The sequence below is a fragment of the Puma concolor genome, chromosome B4, assembly GCF_028749965.1.
Source record: "Puma concolor isolate L17-30 chromosome B4, mPumCon1.1.hap2, whole genome shotgun sequence".
In the NCBI taxonomy this organism is placed as follows: Eukaryota; Metazoa; Chordata; class Mammalia; order Carnivora; family Felidae; genus Puma; species Puma concolor.
In genome coordinates this window covers 12,088,074-12,103,549 of record NC_141673.1, presented here as the reverse complement: position 1 = coordinate 12,103,549, position 15,476 = coordinate 12,088,074, and the positions used below count along the sequence as shown (strand labels likewise).

Here is a 15,476-nt window from a genome sequence, read left to right as displayed (position 1 = left end):
TTTATGTATTGCTGTGCCCCCCGCCCCCGGTGCAATTTTCCTCCTTTTATGGTCATTGCATTTTATTTTAGGATTGTTCAGAAGAAATTGTTTTTTAAGAGTCAAAATGGCTTTAGCACATCTAAGATAGTTCTCTTGGTGAAACATTTACCTAAAATCGGTTCTAGGAGATTGGGTGGACCATTAGAACGTACTAGATTATCTTCAGATCGCTGGTATACTGGGTCTGTGTATTACACACGAGATACAATAATGCATTAATTGAGTGCAACGTTTTAAAATTTACTTAACATCTAGTACCGTGCTTAAACACTGGAGAAATGAACAGACACAGTCCTGTTGTCAAGGACTTTACAGTCTTGGGGGAAATAGGTAAGCACACAGGTAAAACCAAAAGGCAAAAGGATGCTACAGCACAAAATTAAACACCATAAGTCACTTCTCACACAAAGAATAACATTTTTTTCAAAGCTGCTCTTAATGAACACGTCCACAGTATCACTTTCTCACAACTATGAGCCTCTGGCTTTGTCAATTCTGACTAGAAATTATCTGAGCCTCATAACATTTTCATAACATTTTTGATTGGATTTGTCACATGTTAAGGGCCTTTCATATACATTCTGACTATCCCCTACACCACTATTAAAGCGGTAATTAAGAAATAACAAAAGTAATGTTTCTGTAATAAAATCTGATACTAAATTTCTACTTTTTTTTTTTTAACGTTTATTTATTTTTGAGACAGAGAGACAGAGCATGAACGGGGGAGGGTCAGAGAGAGAGAGGGAGACACAGAATCCGAAACGGGCTCCAGGCTCCGAGCTGTCAGCACAGAGCCCGACGCGGGGATGGAACTCACGGACGGCGAGATCACGACCTGAGCTAAAGTCGGACGCTTAACCGACTGAGCCACTCAGGAGCCCCACTAAATTTCTGCTTCTAATCACAAATCAAATAATTCTCCAACCCTTCTTACTCCTTGTACACCATACCATTCCACATCCACTCTACTGCATTTCATACAGAGCAGGACAGCAGTACTGGCCACATAAGATACTTGTAAACTAACATAAATCACTATTACATCCTTGATGTGACTGGTATCAAGATTCCTCTCGATGGAAGACTGGGAAACGATGCACTTCTTATAAACCACGGAGGGCTGCGATAATGAACTATGGCTGATAAATTTCATGAGTTAACTCCGTTCAATATTTGGTGAATTAATTACGGAAGATCCCAGAAGTTCCCAGATGGTACTGTGTTTAAGATGACACACTATAATTCAAATTCTAGAATTGATAAAAAAAAAATTGTAAGTTTATTTATCCGCCTTGAGAGAGAAAGCGTGAGAGGGGGAGGGACAGAGAGAGGGAGAGAGAATCCCAAGCAAGCCCTGCCATTCAGCGTGGAGCCCAACACGGGGCCCAAACCCACAAACCGTGAGATTACAACCTGAGCTGAAACCAAGAGTCATAACCCACTGGGCCACCCAGGCGCCCCAAGAACAACCTATATAATTTAAACTTCAAAATGGTCTCCACATATGTTACTGCGAGCCTTGTCAATTTTGAGAGCTTTAAATTCTTCTTGAGGATAGATCTATACATATAGGGTGAGAAGATGTGACTACAATATTAAGTGAAAAAAATTACATTGCTGAATAATGTAGAGAGTGTAATTCCATATTTTTAAATGCACATATGTATCTCTGTATATCAATCAATAAATCATGTATTTAATTTGTAAGCTTTATATATCTTAGATATGTTACATATTTACGTACACGTGTACGCACACACACACACACACACACACATATATAACTTACTGGTTGATACACATACCAACAGATGCCACATATATACCATGTATTGTATGTAACATATATCATATTTATATACACACACATATGACAAAACCTACATCTCCGGGGAGGTGGGACGGTGAGGAGGTTTTCATTTATTACTTTAAAGATAAACTTCTGATATGTTTGAATACATTTAAATTAGCCTTTGGTGCTCCTATAATTTATCTTTTTATAAGTTTAAGGGAATCAAAACATTTTCCTTTGATTATAAGTACTTTAAAACTTGGCAATACTTTCTCAGCCTCTATACTATCACATTTGCTTTACTTTACATGATGGCCTGACTAAACTCTCTGGAGGACACGGATGATAAACAAACTTAACCATGTCTTACCTAGATTCTGCCTATTAATAGTTTAATAATTATTTAAACTAATAGTTTAAATAATTAGCCCCCTTCAGAAAAATGACAAAATAATTCAGCATATGAATTATAACTCCCTGTATTTCTTGCCTGTTGACTCACCTCTTGTAAAAAATTTTAAATTGTAATATAGTCAAAATAAAATTCTAAAATATATGCCATTTGAAAAAGTACACCCTTTTTGCAATATTATGACTGCTTTCATAGTATTGAAATCTTTGTTTACTCATCAGTTATAAATACAGAAAATGGCTGTTCATATATATTTCATGCATCTCATTAGTAAGACACCCAGATCACAGATTTCAACAGCTGACATACCTATAACACGTGTGTTAGATAGACTGTAATGATATCAGAGAGAAACGGACCCAGTAATATTTAAGAGTGAGATATCTAGAAGCTACCTTGAGATTCATGAAATTTAAGTCTCGGAGGCATCTCAAGACTTACCAAGTACCGGACAGCCAGACAGTATTGGAGATTCTTCTCTTTTCTACTCTCTTGTTCTTTTGTCCTTCTCTCTTTCCTTCCCTTCTGCCTACGCCACAATCCTACCAAGAGTGTCCACGGTAGAATGCTTAACACAGACTGCAAGGACTTCCGCTCTAAGGTATAAAATTAGTTTTAGTGACAATAATATTAGAAGATTCCAATGACTGCTGTGTACAGGGATAACACAGCAGTTCAAAAACAGACAGGGCTTGAGATAGATGGGGATGAAGGGGACGAGGCAGAGAAAGAAAGAGATATATATAGGTAAAATATGTAGTTAGAAATACGCAAGACCTACTTATGGACCAGTGTGACCAGTCTAGACAACTGTGGGTAAATAGTGGCAAATGCTAAGAAAAGTAGGTTGGATTCACTGTGGAGAGCCTAGGACATCAAGCTATGTATTTCAGACCTCATCTTTAAAGACAGTTTGAGAAGGGAAGAGTGTTGTTACAAAACTGTTTCGTGAAAACAGCTCTGGTGGCCATAGGAAGAATGGAAAGGAGGAACAAGCTGAAGGCAGGGAGGCCGAGGAGAGGCTACACAATTGCAATCATCTACAGATTACTAATGCAAAACCACATGCCAGCAGTAGGAATAATGAAGGTAGAGATGTAGGAGACATTACAAGGGCAGCATCCACGGGAATTGCAGACTGTTCGGATACAGGGTAGAAGAAAAAGGTAATTAAATCTAACACTAAGGTTCTAAGTTGAGCTGACTGGCCAAGTATCACACTGATAAAACAGGAAAATCAGACACATATACTGGTTTAAAGTTATGGCAGGACATCCAACAGGAAATGTCTAACAAGTGCTCAGAGGTGTAGGTGGCAGCCCTAGAAGAGAGGTCAGGGTTAGAAATGAAGAGGCACCAGGAGCATGGGAGGAATAGCCAACAGCAGAATGTGGTTGAGATTAAAAATGAGCAATGTTCTCCCACACTGATTTAGTCCACAACATTACTGAACCACTATGTACTTTAAAAAAGAAAGAAGAAAGAAGGAAGGAAGGAAGGAAGGAAGGAAGGAAGGAAGGAAGGAAAGAAGGAAGGAAGGGGAAAGAAAGAAAGAAAGAAAGAAAGAAAGAAAGAAAGAAAGAAAGAGAGAAAGAAAGAAAGAAAAAGAAGAAAAGAAAAGAAAAGAAAGAGATAAACGAGCAGTGGATACAAGGCAAAGGACTGAAAATAGAACCTTAAGGAATACTCACTTCTAGAAGGCAGAAATAGCAACAAAGGATAAAAAAGATTAAGCAGGATCATGTACTGTTCACAAAAGCCAGGACATAGAGGACATCTGTTACTATTCTTCTATCTTGTGTCTCTTACACTAGGGAAAGTATTTCATAAATTGATACCAGAGTTGAGTATATAGCGATGTCAAGCAGAAATCCAGAAAGGTTTAAAAAATTAGAATTTAGGAAAGATAACTGAATTTAGCAAATAGGGATCGAGAAGTTTTGTGTGAGAGAGCTGTTTTAGTAACAGCAGTAAAAGGATGGCAGCAAAATTAATAAATTCATGATCAGAATGGACAACAGACACGATACCTGCATGTAAATTTGAACAAAACTTTCTATCCTGGAATACTTCTTCGTCTTCCAAGTGACAGTGAAGTACAAAAATAATTACTGATACATTCAACCACCTACTATTGCCTCTATCAAGGTGGACTGGACCACTACCTTGCTTGTTTTTTTGGCTCTGTGCCTTTGATTATATGGTTTTCTTACCCATTTCAAAATGACCAAACCTTAAAACAGACCCCTTGGAGGTCTCCCTTAAATGCAATCTGCTCCACAAAGCTCTTCCTGATTACTTCCAGCCAGAAGGAATTTCTCTTTTGTTTGAACTTCATGGTACTTTACCTTTAGCTGACTTACAGCACACTAAGCACCTTGTATGTTTTTAGCAATACTTGTTTAATCTCTTAGGCGACTTCTTTAAGGGCAGGACCTGTCTGTTCAACTTTGCATTTCTCTCAAAGAATTAAGCCAATACCGGGGTGCCTGGGTGGCTCCGTCGGTTAAACGTCCTACCTCCGCTCAGGTCATAATCTCGTGGTTGGTGAGTTCAAGCCCCACATTGGGGGCTCCTCACTGGCGGTGCGGAGCCTGCTTGGGATTCTCTCTCTCTCCCTCTGCCCCCCCCCTAAAAATAAATAAATAAACTCAAAAAAAAAAAAAAAGAATTAAGCCAATACCTTTCACACAGCACATGCCTATCAGCATGTGAAAAGGGAAGGTCTCCAATTACCTGCAACTACAAATCAGAGCGAATGGATTAACAACCAGGAACAGACCATCTCTCATTTGCTCATTCAGTCAACACCCATTCGTTCAACCAAGATATCCCCAACATCGCATGAAGCCCTAGAAATTGAAAAAACTCTCAAAGAGCTGGCAGCAAGGGAGAGAGAGTGGAAAATCATAAACACCAAAATACCACTTGACAGGTGCCACATGTGTTACACTGTGACTTGGGAGAAAGGCCACAGCTGCCACCACTGCCACCATCGAACTCCCCAGAGCAACGGAAGCCAGGAATACTTCACGAGCAGTTAAAATGAACTGTGGCAAAGAGTTTTCCAGGTGGGGTGGGGGTGGGGGGGGCTCTGAGGCAGTGGAACAGCATTCCAAACGCATACAACAGCACGGAAGGGGCAGGGCCATACGTAGCACGCGTAAAGAAAAGCAGGCAGGTAAATATATGGCACGAAGTCAAGAGCCTATTCAAAAACATTCACGCAAAAGTTCTGTTGGTTGTAAGGTGCTGTGAGAATTGTTGAATTTTCTACACCAATGGAAACACTTGAAATTATACCTACCGGAGAAGTTGTGTACAGAAAGGACTCCTTTGCGTGACATACGGTACACAAGGAAGTATGGGTAATAAGCCACGCTATGGCTGAAATGCGTTATTCTATCTGGAGAGAGAGACAAGGCATGCAAACAGTGAGGCCAGAAATGAACGTTTTTGTCAGAAGCGTCTTTAATTACTCTTTCGCTACATCAGTACTACTAAGAAGTAAAAGGTATCCATAAAAAAATGGGCCAATAGACATTCACTGGAAATCCAGAAAGACAGACAGTACATAAAGGGTAAGGGAAAAGATATGCCTTTATTTATTTTTAATTATTTTTTTATTTTACTGTTCATTTATTTTGAGAGGGAGAGAGATCATGAGCAGGAGAGTGGCAGACAGAGAAGGAGTGAGAGAGAATCCCAAGCAGGCTCCAGGCTGTCGGCGCAGAGCCTGACATGGGGCTTGAACTCATGAGCTGTGAGATCCTGGCCCGAGCCAAAATCAAGTTGGACGCTTAACCAACTGAGCCACCCAGGCGCACCAAAGATACACCATTTAGAACAGAAAATAACTACAGATATTCAAATGCTGTTAGGGAAATATGTCTACAAATGATTCTACATAAGGCTACATAATAGAGCCTTTCACCCTCCACAGAAACTTTTATCTTACCTCATTCATAATACCTCTGTGATAGATTACAAAAATCGTCAGACGATTTCAGAGCCTCTTCATGAAGTGGTGGGATTTTCCCTCCACCCTTTGAAATTGGTCTTAGCCTTCCTTGTGACTTGCGTTCGCCATTGGGCCATCAGCAAATGTGATGCAATCGGAGGTCTGACAGGTGTTTTGTTCACTGGGGCTTGCCCTCCCTTGCTACGCTCTGGAACCCTGAGACTACCGTGTAAGGACGGATGGAAAACAAAGTGGAATAGAGGTGAACTGCTCCAGCTGTGCTCCCCAGACCAATCAGCTAGCCAACCACCAGATGTGACAGGGAGGTCATCCCAGACACCCAGGCCCGGCCAACCCCGACAAGAAGAACCACCCAGATTCCTGACCTGCGGAACTGAGAGCAGGTAAACGACTAACACTGTTTTAAGGCATTACGTCTTGGGGAGGTTTGTTAGGCAGCGAAACCTAACTGACCCAATCTCATTGGATGACATTAAGAGGTATGTATATACCTCAAAACTGACACCAGTATCACACTGTCTTAATTATTGTAACTTGAAATCAAGCTGTGTTAGTGCTCCAACTTTTTCTTTTGCAAAACTGTTTTGGCTATTCGAGGCCCTTGGCATTTCCATATGAATTTTAGAATTAGCTTGTTAATTTCTACTACCAAAAAAAAACTTGCTTAGATTTGGATTGGGATTACACTGAATCTAAAGATCAGTTTGGGGAGAATTAGTATCTCGGGAATATCAAGTCCTTTGGCTCGTGACCATGGTAGTTCTCTCCATTTTGTTCCACTGTTTAAAAATAGGTTTTGAAGATTAGAACGATCTTTTTACCAGGTGTGGACTGGAATCACAGGCTATGCCTGAGGTCTGTGACAGTTCGCTGTCACTTTTCTGAAGTCTACTGGTTCCCATAATACTCACATCCCTTAAGACAGTGTGGTATTGGTATCAGGGCAGAAAAGTGCATCGATAGAACAGAATAGGAAATGGAAAAGTAGATCCACAGGTACAAAGGCAAGGCAGCGGATAAAGAATAGTCTTTTCAGGGCACCTGGCTGGCTCTGTCAGTTTAAGCATCCGACATCAGCTCAGGTCATGATCTCGCGGTTCGTGGGTTCGAGCCCTGCATTGGGCTCTGTGCTGTCACCTCAGAGCCTGGAGCCTGCCTCGGATTCTGTGTTTCCCTCTCTCTCTCTCTGCCCCTCCCCTGCTCACACTCTGTCTCTGTCTCCCTCTCAAAAATAAACATAAAAAAAAAAAAAGAAAAAAGAATAGTCTTTTCAACAAATGGTATCAGGACAACTGGATATGCACACACAGTAAAAATGAACCGAGATCCTAACCTTATACCATATATTACATCTAGTCGTCAAAATGGACCAGACTATAAAAATGTAAAAAATGATACTGTAAAACTCCTAGGAGACAACCTTCATGACCTTGGATGAGGCAGACTTCTAGGATATGACACCAAAGGCACAGTTTGTAGAAGGACAAACTAATAAAATGACTTCTTCATTAAAAGTTTCTGCTCTACAAAAGCTACTGTAAGAATAAAACGACAAGCCACAGCTGAGAGAAAATATTTGCAAAGCATGTATCTGATAAAGGACTTGTATCCAAGATATATAAGAACTCTCCAAGCTCAACCACAAGAAAACAAGTAATCACAATATATATATATTTTAATGAGCAAAGGATTTGGACACTTGACCAGAGAAGATACAGAGATGGTAACAGAGCCTGTGAAAAGATATTCAATGCCATTATTCATTTGGAAATGAAAACCACAAGACCACTACATACCTGTTAGAATGACTCAAGTTTAAAAGACTGGTAATACTAAATGCTGGCAAGGCAACGGAACAATAGAAAGTTTCAAATACTGCTGGTGAGAGTCTAAAATGGTACAGCCAGTGTGGAAACAGTTTAGCAATTTCTTAAAAAGTTAAACATACACCTACCATATGATCCATCCATTGCACTTCTAAGTATTTACCCAAGAGAAATGAAAGCATGTATTCATATAAAGATTTGTTCAGGCATATGCATAGCAGCTTTACAGATCAAAGCCTAAAACTGAAAGTAACCCAAATGACCATCAGAAGATTAATGCTGGCCCAGTTATGGTACAGCCCGACAGACTATTATTTAGCAATAAAAATGAATGAACCATTGGTATATGCAATAACATGGATGAATCTCAAAATATTTAGGCCGAGTGGAATAGACCAGGCAAAAAAAAAAAAAAAAGAGCATTTATTGTGATTCCAGTTTTACAAAATACTAGAAAATGCAAAGTAATCCATGCTGACTGAAAGAATATAGTCGTTGCCTGGAAACATGCAGGGTGGAGGGAGAGAGCTGGAAGGACTACAAGGGGCATGAGGGAACTTTTAGAGATGACTAATATATTCATTATCTGGTCGTGGGGGTGATTTCATGGGTATATACATATGTGAAACTTACCAAATTATAAACTTTACACATGTGCAATTTATTGTACTGCAATTAAACTTCAACAGAGCTATTAAAAAATTAAAATAAATTAATTCCTGCCCCACTCACTGCGAGGAGTTTGTGGAGGGCTAGTTATTTTCTTTGGGGAGGGGGTGGGCTGGTAGAGGGAGATAGGGAAAGTCACCATCATGCCCTCCAACATTACAGAGAAAGTCATGAAAAGGGAGATTACGGGTATGGTGGCAAATTAGGCATGAGATTTAAGCAGAAGTATAAAGGCAGGTTTTTCTGAAAATCACTTCTGATCAGTCTAGTTTACATCTCTGCTGCATACCCCCTTGGCCCTACCACATATCCTTTTCAACTTGTCGCCTCTCCCAACCCAGGAGGGCAGGGACTTATAGAGTCTGTTTTATTCCTCGAAGCATCCTGAACACCTAGCAGAATGCCTGATGGGCGTACAGAAGCAACACGGTGTGCGGTTAAGAGTTCAGGGGTCTGCAGTCAGGTCATCATGTCCCAGCTGTGTGACTTCGAGAAAGTTCTTTCACATGTCTCTGCCTCAGGTCCTAGGATCTGGGAAAAGAACGATGATGAGAATGCCTACCTCATGGGGGGCAGCACATGCACAGGCGCCGGGATATGGTGAGTGAGTATCAAATTACAGCTGCTCTCACCGTCACTGCCATCGTCATCATCATCATCTCCAATAATTCAGGAAGGGCATTTAAAGGAGCTTCAGAATTATCTGATTTATGAAGCCAGACCTAGAACTGAGGAGTACATGGCCTCAACAGGAAGCAGAAAGCACTTAAAGAGCTAAGTTAATTGTGTTAGGAGGAAAGGCAGTAGTGGGGAAGGAGGGTGGGGAAACCCCTACAGATAGGTGGTTTGGGCAGGGCCATTTCTGTTGAATCACTCAGTCAAGTGAGAGGACCACGCTTGACCAGGAAGGCAATACAACTACGTAAAGGAGCAGAGAAAGAACAAGTGATTTTTATCCCAAAGCGATCTCCTCAAGTGCAAAGCAGGTAACATGCTCTCTCTTTTTCACTAACAGTACTGCAAAAACAATGGGAAATCATCCCCTTGTGTTCAAAACAAAAAGCTAACCAAAAGGCAAGGCCATGGGGTCTTGAACGTGCAACCGCCTCCCTTCTCAGATTGTGTTCACCATGCTTGTGCCTTACAGATGGACTGTCAGGCATCCCCTGACTCTCGTCCCCACTGGGGCCTGGGACAAGGCTCTGGGAGCAGCGACGCAGCAGTGTGGGAATCCTTGGGTTGGCACCAGCCTCTTGCTCGATTCAGACCTGTAATCTCTTCTGACTTTGATTTAATGCAGCAATTACTGGTAATGTGGTTTGAAGGAGATAAATGCCCAGTGTAGCCGGCTGTCGCTTACTCTGCTCACGATGCAAGAACATTTTTTAATTAAAATTCTCTTTATGATAAAGGAGCTGCTTCACTGAATGTTTCTGCGCAGCCCTGATATGGAGCTTCCCCCAAAGCGGATTAGAAATCAAAGTTGCCCCTCCTCACTTCTGGCAAAGCATGCACATACAAAATCACTCCATCACCTAAAGTGAGTTCTTTACCCTAAGTTTTTCCCATTTATATAATTAGATCCTGGTAACAACTTCTTTCCACTTCCCACAATCTCACTGTCAGCACTGCCAATAATGAAGCCATCGTGCATTTTTGCAAAGAAGTTCCCTTAAATACACTTCCCTTAACTTAAATAAAGTTCCCTTACATAAATACATAAGTTCCCTTAAATAATTTATTTCCTTTAAAATAAATATGCAAAGTAGACATTGATAGCTGTGTATAACTATGTATGTACCAAAAGACTGTACCTACTTCATTTGGAAAAAATAAAGGTTGGCTGAATATGAGATATCAATAGTTCTAAAGGCTATTTTAATTCACAATACCATGGTTTGCTTTACCTTTTATATTTAGCAATCCTTGCGTAATTGTTGGAAGTGAAATACTCATAGAAAGATTAAAATAGAGTCAACCAGGGTATTTTTCCCTACCATATAAAATCACCATGTTCTAGCAGCTTAAGGAATCTATATTAGGCACCCCAATTATTATTTAAAAACGATAGTAACCACCGCCCAAGAACTAGAGGAAGAAGAAAAATTATGTAGGGCTCCAAGAGAGATCATTTGGTATAGGTTGATTGGTTCCTATCTATCAGTAAACCTTATAATCCAATTATAAAACTTCCCACCCCTAAAAAACAGAAATAAAAAAGAAAAAAATAATGACTTATGGTTAGCCAGGATCTATTATTTTTACTGCTTGGCAAGGACAGTTGTTGACAGACATCCTTTAAGAAAAAGAAGGAAAGAAACAGCACCAGGCCCAAAGCAGTTACATTCCATGAAGTGGAAGCAGAGAGATCTGAGACCACATGTGTATCTTCCTTCCCTAAGGTACATAGCACAATTTCAGTGTGAAGGTCAAAAGTTAAGAACTGATTTTCTGTTCTACTATAGGAGAGTGGTATCTCAATTATAACCAATTTAACTGTATTTTTTTGACGAAGAGCCCCTAAACTCTAACAACATTCCCCTTGTAGAAGAGTGCCGTGCGCCTTTGCAGGAAATCCAAGACGAGCACTAGACTCCCTCTCAGGAGGCCTTGCAGAGATTTACGATAATCTAAGGTGTAAGAATACAGAACTGATGTCATCCTTGCAATGCTAATGCTGCTCTGGAGAAGGACATGTGGTTCTATGGCTCTTTGTGAGAAAACTGACCTTTTTCAGAGAGAAAGAGATCTTTGGAAAAAGGAACTATATGACTGCATACCATATATATATATATATGTACACGTACACACACACACACACACACACACACACACACACCCTGACCCTTGGGAAAGTGGTCTGGCATAATTAACAAGATTAAAGAGGGATTTAGGATAAATAAGATGAAAGTCTGATCCTTACAGGATTAAACCCCAAATCCTAATATGAATCCAGCGATTTTTAAGATCAACACCATATAACAGGATTAAACCAATAGCCGCTTTTGTTTTCATACTGGAAACAATCACAGTTGGCAAATCCAGGGCCTGGAGCACCACCTCAGCAGTTAAACAGCGTGGAGTTGAGGGCTAAAAATAGGGCCCTTACTCCAGCTCAGCTTGCTGACTGCCCTATTTCCACGGGTCTAAAATCCTTTATGTGTAATTCCGAGTCCAAAAGGCTTGGAAAACTACATTTCTTTCTTCCCTCCCCCACCCCCCCTTTTTTATGCTGGTGGGAGATAGGTTCACTGGATAAAATGTGATGACAAAGTGTGACGACACCGTTAATATCACCAGTATGAGTATGCAGAATCATTTAGCTGCAGATACATGAATGGCTGCGATTACAGGGTGTTGCCCACGGCCAACTACAGGCCGCGTATACCCCGGTATATGCTCTGGCTTTCCTTTCCAACATGCAGAAGGTTCCAAATTATGACACAATATTTGGCCCAAGAGCTCTGGAAAAAAGACCATGGAACTGTGTAGTTCTGTAGCTTAAAACAAAAGTAACCATGACATGAATAATGGCAAATCAGGAAAACGGACTTCAATTGCTGACGCGGTGAGCGACAACACGTGCAATCATTACCCAGCAAAGTGCGGCCAGTGTGTCCAAGATGGACACACACGGAGGGTGAGTTAGAAGACAGAGACACAGCCGGAACCAGACGTGCTGCACACTGACAATGACATCTTAAGAGTGGCGGTGTATTTGAAGGAAAACTTCTCAAAAGTCTGCTGTAGGGGTAAGTAACGGCATCCATGCCTCTTGGCACATTTATGTTTATACGTTAATTTACACACGCATCTCTCTTTGACAGAGAAACTATCAACGAACATAAAACTACCGATTTCTGCTTCCAGAAACAAGGAATACGTACACTCTCCCCTATTTCCCCCAGTTGAAGACCCTGGACATTTGATACATTCAACAAATATAAAGACTCTTACAGGTGGAAAGAAGAAAGCCAACTGGATTAGGACCTCAGGACACGGTGGTGAACTCCTTTCCCAGGGTTTCCTTTTTGCCTCACAGAGCCTGGACTCGGGGAGCTGAAGACCCTGGAAATGGCAGGGGGCGCAGACAGAACAGGCCCCAACAGAAGCCCACTCTCTGCAATCAATGGACAAGGAAAGGGGAGGCCCAATCCGGCCAAACCCAACCTCACTGATCACGTCCCACCCACGGCGGCAGAGGCCTAGTGGGGACCCCAAATTTCCACCCTTACCAGGCTATCACCAGGCATCCCAATCCCCCCGCCCAAGCAACATTAGGGAAGGAGAAATAGGGAGCCCATATGTTCACCCTCACAGACCTATAACTTTTAGGAAACACCAGAAGAAAATCTTAAAGACCCAGGGCTAGCCAAAGAGTTCTCTTTGACCTGACACCAAAAACATGAGTCATAAAAGGAAAAATGGATAAATGAGACTTTACCCAAGTTTAAAAAAAATTTGTGTTCTATGAAAAGGAAAGACAAGCTAGAGAGAGAGCGGTGCTGGGAACCACACATCTGCCACGGGGCTACTACGCAGAATACAGAAAGAACTCTTAGAAGTCAACAGTATGGAAACAATCTAATTAGAACCTGGGTAAGGCACTGACATTTCACCAAAGAGGATCTAAAAGACTAGATCAGCACAAAGAAAGATGCTTAACGTCATTAGCCACTAGGGAAATGCAAATGAAAACTTTGGCAGGATCCCCTTCGTGTATCCAGCAGAATGGCGAGGGGAGAACAGTTAAACACCATCAAACACTGGTGAGGAGGCAGAGAAACTACGTAACTCATCCACTGCTGCTGGGGATGTAAAACGGCACAGCCCCTGGAAAACAATTTAACAGTTCCCTAAAAAAGTAAGTATGCCATCGCCACGGGATGGCTGGCCGTGGCACACCTGTGCATTGAGCCCCGAGAACTGATTACACAAAAATCAATACCCGAGCGCTTACAGCGGCTTTATTCACGATAGGCAAAAACTGGAAACGATGCCGATGTCTCCCAACATGCGTTTAAACAAACTACGCAAACCACGGAATGCTACGAAACAATAAAAAGGATGGACCGATACATGCAACAACCCAGATGAATCTCCAGAGAACTATGCTGTTTAAGAACGTGGTCTCGAAAGCTTCTACGCTGTACGATTTTATTTCTAAAAAGTTCTTGCAATGACAAAATTACAGAAATGGAGAACAGATTGGTAGTTGCAATGAGTTAAGGAGAAGTAGGGGCAGGTGGGAATGCTATAAATGGGCAACAGGAGGGATGCTTGTGGTGACAGAAGTGTTCTGTGTCTTGACAGTGTAAATGTCGATGTCCTGGTTGTGACGCCGGGCTATAGTTTTGCAAGATGCTAACAATGGTGGCGTATCTCTAACTGATTTCTTACAGCTCCAGTTATCTGAAAATAAAAGTTTGTAAAAAGGCAAGTCTATCTGGTACTATAAAGGACGCGATTGGGACAACCAGAAAATTGGCACGTGGGTTGCCCATGAGACAACAATATCTATACTAAATGCCGCATTTATTTTAAGTGGACTGTGGTTATGGTTTTAGAAAGTAAACGTGGACGTATTTTGGACCAAAGGAACATGACATATATGTGTGTATACACATACACACATACATATGTATTTTTAAGTTTACTTTCAAAGGCTCAGGAAAAAAAAATTATAGAAAGAGTATAATAAAGCAAATATGGTAAAATGATAAAAACTTTTGGGGCGGTGAATATATTCATTACCTTGACTGCGTCACAGGTATTTCCCTATGTCAAAATCTCATCAAATGCCCCTTTAAAATGTGGGTAGTGAGAGGCACCTGGGTGGCTCAGTCGGGGTTGAGTGTCTGACTCTTGATTTTGGCTCAGGTCGTGATCCCAGAGTCATGGGATGGAGCCCTGCATTGGGCCACATGCTAGGCTTGGAGCCTGCTTAAGATATTCTCATTCTCTCTCTCTCTCTCTCTCTCTCCCTCCCTCCCTCCCTCTCTCTCTCTCTTCCTTCTTTCCCTCTCCCCCACTTGCACTCTCTCTCTAAAATAAAAATAAATGAATAAATAATAAAATATGTGTAATGAATCCATAATCATCTCAAAATAAAAAGTTTAATTAAGAAGAAACTACTTAGCCCTGAAATCCAGAATAATTTAAAGACATCTGCCAGCAGCTTTACCTTTTGATGTCACCAAGAACACTACAAAACAACTACACCTAACGTTTACATTTATTACATCATGTACGGGGTTACCAAAACGTTTTATGGCCTTTACAATGTACTCTTTGTGTTTACTAGACACATAGCTGCCTACATCATAGGACAAAATCAGATGCAGATGCCTCCTCATAACAGCCTTTCTATTTGTTACTCACGTGCCTTAAATATATTAACTAAGGGCACCTGGGTGGCTCGTTTGGTGAAGCGTCCAATTTCAACTCAGGTCATGATCCTGCGGTTCGTCAGTTCAAGCCCGACGGGCTCCCCTGACAGTGTGGAGCCTGCTTGGGATTTTCTCTCTCCTCTCTTTGCCTCTCTCTCTCTCTCTCTCAGATAAACAAACTTTAAAAAATTAATTAATTAACTAAAGGCTGTTGCTTTGGTATGGGCTATTAGAACTTAACAGATGTTGCCTCTATTAATATGTTTGATTGGCTTTTTTTCATTAGGGTTTTTTGAAAATTACTTTATGAAGAAAAAAATAAGGTGATAAATCCCATTTGATCATCAGTGTCAGAGTTAAA

General features: G+C 41.1%; 1 protein-coding gene across 23 annotated transcripts in view; it reads right to left on the bottom strand.

Moving 5' to 3' along the window:
- The window catches only part of RBFOX2 (RNA binding fox-1 homolog 2), a 289,602-nt gene that overhangs the window by 115,281 nt on the left and 158,845 nt on the right, over positions 1-15,476 (bottom strand). The gene's annotated exons all lie outside the window — the stretch shown is intronic.